This window comes from Cebus imitator, unplaced genomic scaffold, assembly GCF_001604975.1.
Source record: "Cebus imitator isolate Cc_AM_T3 unplaced genomic scaffold, Cebus_imitator-1.0 Scaffold168, whole genome shotgun sequence".
Classification (NCBI taxonomy): Eukaryota; Metazoa; Chordata; class Mammalia; order Primates; family Cebidae; genus Cebus; species Cebus imitator.
The window spans coordinates 2,333,730-2,341,066 of record NW_016107483.1 but is presented as its reverse complement, the minus strand read 5'-3'; positions in this window follow the sequence as shown (position 1 = coordinate 2,341,066).

Here is a 7,337-nt window from a genome sequence, read left to right as displayed (position 1 = left end):
ATAATCCTCAGTTTTCCTTCCAGAAGAAACAGCAGTGATGCATTGTAGGGGACATCAAAAGGGAACAAATGAAGTGGCAGAAGGAAATAGGTTAGCTGATCAGGCAGCTAAGTCAGTGGCAAGGAAGCCTCAAAGCATCAACATACTTCAATCCCCTTTAATCCAGGAAGGTTCCCTGAAATAAACCTCAGCATTCCCCTGCAAAACTAAAATAAATCACTTATTTATTTTTAATTAATCAATTTATTTTATTTATTTTTTATTGTACTTAGGTTCTGGGGTGTATGTGCAGATCATGTAGGATTATTGTGTAAGTACATACAAGGCAATGTGGTTTGCTGCCTCCATCCCTCTGTCACCTATATCTGGCACTTCTCTCCATGTTATACCTCCTGAGCCTCACCACCCCCTGCTGTTTCTTCCCTAGCCTCCCTGAACAGACCCCAGCGTGTGATACTCCCCTCCCTGTGTCCATGTGTTCCCATTGTTTAACATCCACCTATGAGTGAGAACATGCAGTGTTTGATTTTCTGTTCTTGTGTCAGTTTGCTGAGAATTATGGTTTCCAGATTTATCGATGTCCCTACAAAGCATGTGAACCCATGTTTTTTTATGGTTGCATAGTATTCCATGGTGTACATGTGCTACCTTTTTCTTCTCCAGTCTATCATCAATGGGCATTTGGGTTGGTTCCAGGTCTTTGATATTGTAAACAATGCTTCAATGAACATACGTGTGCATGTGTCTTTATAATCCTTTGGGTATATACCCAGTAACGGGGTTGCTGGGTCAAATGGAATTTCTATTTCTAGGTCCTTGAGAAATCGCATTTCTTGAGGGTATACTTTCCAGCCTTCAGGATGTCTATAGTCAGAGAATGATAAACTTCATTTGCCAGCCTCCAGCCAATGGAAAATCCTTGAAATCCTTCAACAAGCTTTTCACTTGGAAAGGATAAAACTTTTCAATGTACCCAGAGAATGTTTTCAGGGGAAAACTTACTGAAAACAGTCAAACAGTTTGTAAATACCTGTGAGGTCTGTCTTAAAAATCATCCCCTAAACAGATGGCTCTTTTCTCCTCAAACCCAAAGGGTAGGAAACTAACCAGTGGAGGAATGGCAGGTAGGCTTCACCCACATGCCAAAGGCAAAGGGTATGCGATAACTCCTGGCATGGGTAGATACTTTCACTAACTGGGTAGAAAGATTTCCATGCTGTACAGAAAAGGTCTCTGAGACATTAAAAGTATTAGTTAATAAAATAACTCCCCACTTTGGTCTACATAAGTACCATCAAAGTGACAATGGCCCCTCATGTCAGGCAGCCATCACATAGGAGGTCTCAAAAGCACTAGTTATACAATGTCATCTCCATTGTTCTTGGAGACCCCAGTCCTCAGGAAAGGTAAATAAAACAAAGGATATTATCAAGAGACTCCTCAGGAAACTGTCCCAGGAAACTCACCTTCCTTGAGTAACTCTTCTTCTCATGGGATTACTATGGGTAAGAAATGCCCCTTTCAAAATGTTGTATAGATGGCCTTTCCTTACCAATGTTTCCTGTTAGATCAGGAAACCTCTAAATTGATTAAGCATATTACCTCTCTGGCCCACTTCCAACAGGAATTAACACAATTAGCAAAAGTCCAAACCTAAGAAAGAACCACCTTTATTTAACCCATGATGCTTAGTATTACTGTAAACACTCCTCTCTTCTCTTCTTCTTTAAGCCTAAGAAGAACCCTACACTGTTCTTTCAACCCCCTTGGCAATAAAAGTTATAGGAATCAACTCTTGGATACATCACACTCAAGTCAAAGCCTGGAGAGCTAAGAGAGTACCTCTCACAGCCCAGAGGAACATCCTAAATGTCAACATGAAGAAATCAAAGACCTTAAGCTGAAAATCATAAAAGATAAGTAACTGAGTGAGGGCTATTCATCTTACTGAATCTCACCTTGACCTCACCAAATACTTCTTGCCATTTCTACTTTTCCTCTCAAAAGTCACCACCAAATATTAGAACTTCTTTTTAACATATATTTGTAAGGAATTTTTAAATCATTCATGCATTGGTAACTTTGTAGACCCCGAAAGGGAAATTCTGTATCTTAACAAGTGAAATTTTAAACAGAAATTATCTACCACACCACCCTTGCAGAAAGTGTTACACTCACTCTATGACTTGCAGTGGAAGTGTACACTACGACACTTGCAATATGGAATTCTACTTGTAAAATTCTAATTGCTATAATATTCTGCCTAATTATCATCTCTATAACAGGATTAATAATTGCAGGAAAGATTTAGCCAAGGTTGTTTTCCTTAATTATTGTCCTTATAGCAGGGATAATAGTTACAGAAAAGCGGTAAGCATGAAAGATTTCCTATCACTGAGCTTGCTAGGACTTTTTATTGAGATTGGTAATATGGTGCACTCTAGTTTTGTAAGATGTTTATAAAGAAAAGAGATTTTATGTAAGGAAGGACCTTGTATGGTGAATTCTTGTCCTAAAAGAAAATGAGTGGTTGTTCGAAGGAAGGATGTTTAGGAGAAGTCAAAAAGTTTAAGAATGTTGTAAGATGGTCTGTGAAAGTCATGAAATGATTAATAATTGAAGAAAATAAATTGCCAAGATAACACTAAAGTTTCTTTAGCCACCCAATAACATTTTCTCCCCATCATGATACAAGTTATAAAAAGTGGTCTAGACAAAAAATTGTCTTCTAATGGTGAGTCTACAGGGGAAATACATGTAATTTCTCAAAAATATTATGTTTATATTAACACTTCTGGTAAAATACAGGGAAATCTTGTGGAAACCAGATAGTATTAAAATCCATTAAAATAGTCAGCTGGTATCAAACTCTACTGTCATAGTTGTGGCCTATAGTACCTGCACAAACAATAGTAATCCTAATACTAATGTTCAAGCCCTATATTCTAAATCTTCTTTTAAAATTTATCTCTTTTTGCCTAGAAACAAACTCCAAATGATGCTGTAAACAGAATCACGCATGAACACGCCATTTTTCTGAGGATTCTAAGCACAACTTCAGAAAAGGTACTAGCTGCTGTTCCCCCGTACAATGCCCCTTTTTAGCAGAAAGTCACCAGAAATAGTCCAACATGCCCTACCAACAGTTACAGATACTCGTCCTGAGAAAAGAAATGATATAGGTGTTAGTCAGAAATTAGTTAGTGATGATAAAAGAGTTCTTGGCGGAATTTTCCCTTAATGAAAAGCAGCACCCAAGCCATTTCTTTATTATTATTATTACACTCTAAGTTCTGGGGTACATGTGCAGATCATGCAGGATTGTTACACAGGTATACACATGCCATGGTGGTTTACTGCATCCATCCCCCGGTCAACTGCATTAGGTATTTCTTCTAATGTTAGCCCTACCCAATCTCCCCACCCCCTGCTCTCCCACCCCACCAACAGGCCACAGTGTGTGAAGTTCTCCTCTCTGTGTACATCTGTTCTCATTGTTCAACAACCACTTGTGAGTAAGAACATGTGGTGTTCAGTTTTCTGTTCTTGGGTCAGTTTGCTGAGAATGATGATTTGCAGCTTCATCAATGTCCCTGCAAAAGACATAAATTCATTCTTTTTTATGGCTGCATAGTATTCCATGATATACATGCACCACATTTTTTTTATCCAATCTATCATTGATGGGCATTTGGGTTGGTTTCAAGTCTTTGCTATCATAAACAGTGCTGCATTGAACATACATGTGCATTTGTCTTTATAATGGAATGATTTATAATCCTTTGGGTATATACACAGTAATGAGGTTGCTGGGTCAAATGGTATTTCTATTTCTAGATCCTTGAGGAATCGTCACACTGTCTTCAACAACGGTTGAACCAATTTACACTCCCACCAGTGTAAAAGCATTCCTATTTCTCCACATCCTCTCCAGCATCTGTTGTCTCCTGATTTTTTTAATGATCGCCATTCTATCTGGTGTGAGGTGGTATCTCAGTGTAGTTTTGATTTGCATTTCTCTAATAAGCAGTGATGATAAGCATTGTTTTATACGTTTGTTGGCTGCATAAATGTCTTCTTTCGAAAAATGTCTGTTCATATCCTTTGCCCACTTTTGAATGGGGTTGTTTTTTTCTTGTAAATTTGCTTAAGATGTTTGTAGATTCTTGGTATTAGCCCTCTGTCAGATAGGTAGATTGCAAATTTTTTTCCCATTCTGTTGGTTGCCAGTTCACTCTAATGATACTTTCTTTTGCTGTGCAGAAGCTCTTATGTTTAATTAGACCCCATTTGTTTAATTTGGCTTTTGTTGCCATTGTTTTTGGTGTTTTAGGCATGAAGTCCTTGCCTTTTCCTATGTCCTGAATGGTATTGACTAGGCTTTCTTCTAGGGTTTTTATGGTGTTAGGTCTTATGTTTAAATCTTTAATCCATCTGGAGTTAATTTTTGTAAAAGCATAAAAAAGGGTCTAGTTTCAGTTTTCTGCTACATGACTAGCCAGTTTTCCCAACACCATTTATTAAACAGGAAATCCTTTCGCCAGGGCCTGTTTTTGTCAGGTTTGTCAAAGATCAGATGGTTGTAGATGTGTGGTGTTACCTCCAAGGCCTCTGTTCTGTTCTATTTGCTTATATCTCTGTTTTAGTATCAGTACCATGCTGTTTTGATTACTGTAGCCTTATAGTATAGATTGAAGTCAGGTAGCATGATGCTTCCAGCTTTTTTTTTTTTTTTTTTTTCCTTAGGATTGTCTTCACTATGTGGGCTCTGTTTTGGTTCCATATGAAGTTTAAGGTTGTTTTTTCCAGTTCTGTGAAGATCAACGGTAGCTTGATGGATATGGCCTTGAATTTATAAATTACTTTGGGCAGTATGGCCGTTTTCAGGATATTGATTCTTTCTAACCATGAGTATGGAATGTTTTTCCATCTGTTTGTGTCCTCTCTTATTTCCTTGAACAGTGGTTTGTAGCACTAAATGCCTACATGAGAAGCAAAGAAAGATCTAAAATTGACACCCTAACACTGAAATTAAAATAACTAGAGGAACAAGATCAAATAAATTCAAAAGCTAGCAGAAGATAAGAAATAACTAAGATCAGAGCAGAACTAAAGGAGATAGAGTCACAAAAATCTCTTCAAAAATATCAATGAATGCAGGAGCAGTTTTTTAAAAGATCAACAAAATAGACCCTAATTTCCCCTGCCTTGGCTCATGGAGTGTGTGAAGGCTGAATGTCTGAGATAAGTTTCAGTTAATTTAGAAAGTTTATTTTGCCAAGGTTGGGGTTGTGGGCTCATGACACAGCCTTAGAAGATCCTCACAACATGTGCCTGTGGTGGTCAGAACACAGTTTGGTTTTCTACTTTTAGGGACACCTGAGACATCAATCAACATACGTCAGATGAAAATTGGTTTGGTCTGAAAAAGGTGGGAAAACTCAAAGCAAAGGTGAGACAACTTGAAGTGGGGAAGGGGCTTCCCGGTGTTGGTTAGATAAGAGACAAATGGTTGCATTATTTTGAGTTTCTGATTAGGCTCTGTAAAGGAGGCAATGAGATATGCATTTATTTCAGGGAGCAGAGGGATGACTTTGAATAGAATGGGAGGCACGTTGGCCCTAAGCAGTTCCCAGTTTGACATTTCCCTTTAGCTTAGTGATTTGGGGGCCCCAAGATTTATTTTCCCTTTACAGGTGGAAGTGACACACCCAGAGAATAAGCTGAGAACACCTGGGCCTGCTGCCCTGCCCATCTGCTAAGCACTCAGCTCCTAAAGTGGGGATGTCTGTTCAGAAAGAACTGAATAATTATCCCTGCGCCTAGCACCAGGAGAGTAGCTCAGAGATTTTAGGGGAAAGCAAACTGTAGAAGAGATCCCTAATCCTGCCTCCAGAGGAAGTGGTATAATTTAGAACAGTTCATGGAAAAACATCAAGCCTAGGGGCACTCTGAAAAACAGTGAAAGTTGTGGTGAAAGGGAATTGAGAGATTAACTCATTGCAAATGTAGGCCTGCTAGCTTTTAAAGAGAAGTAGGGAAAGAGGTTAGAAATAACTTAGGCTGGTTATAACAAATCTTAGAAGCTAGATTAGTCATTAAATTAATTTATATCTAAAGGCATTGTTGAAAAAAAATGATCAACCAGCCGGCAATTAATGGAGTTTAACACTTGGACATGTTTAAGGAAAGGGACAGCCAGAGAAAGAGAATCCCACCAAATCTCCGTCATCCCAGGTGACTGTGTGCAACCCCAAGGCTGTGGCCCCTGGTGAAGCATCAGAGGCTTCACGCTGCAGAGTAAAGTTGGGGCTGGGGTGAGTGTGTACACTATCAGGAGGAGTCTTTAGTAAAATAATACAGGCATCACTGAAGTAGACAAATAACAAACTCTTGATGTGGGGGAAGGTGAAAACCAATACACAGGGCCGCTGCAATACACAGTTAATTCTTATTACTCATAGCAGTTATGCTCCATAAGTATACCACAAACACTGAATTAATAAATACTGAACTATTTCTCTTGGGGAAAATATTGAGATAGGCTCCAGTGAGCCAAATTTTTGTCAGCTGATCAGTGCATAACTTTGTTATCTGTATGCTTCTGTTCGAAGAAAATTTATGTAATACATATTCTTGATTCATTAACATCAAACTCAAGGCCAACAGCACAAAGACTCACATCTCAACAAAGCTTATTAACACATGTATTTTCTCCACAGCACCTCATCGAACTTGAAACCAAAGACAGCACTTTAGCACTATGCTTGGGGATCATCCTAAACAGTGAAATAGCACAAAAAAGTGGCATTGACAGACTGTGAAAAGACACTTGTTTATAGTATGAGGTTGCCATGTTAAACCTCAATTGAGAACATGTGCATAGGGTGACTAAAATATGTCACTTCCCTTCTCCTATTCATGAAAGACCACAAAGGCACAGTGAATACTGATTTGGGTGCCAGGGCGGGAGGGGGATGGTGGTGACAAATGTTAGCAAGCTGGTAAATTCACAAATATGGAATTCGTGAATAAGGAAAACAAGCTATATGATCTAAATGGCCCAATTTCCAACAAAAAATTACTAGACATGCAAAGAAACAGGAAAATATGACCCATACAGTTTTTAAAAGGCAGGCAACAAACATAGTGAAAGCAAATAGAATTCACATTTAAATGACAAAGTCTTTAAAGTAGCCACTACAAATAAGCTTAAAAAACTAAATGAAACCATGATTAAAGAGGTAAAGGAAGGTATGATGACAGTGTTCAATGTTGATTGTGATTGGGTGGATGATGGATACATGCTCAGATATGAATTTTCATTTTGTTTAGTA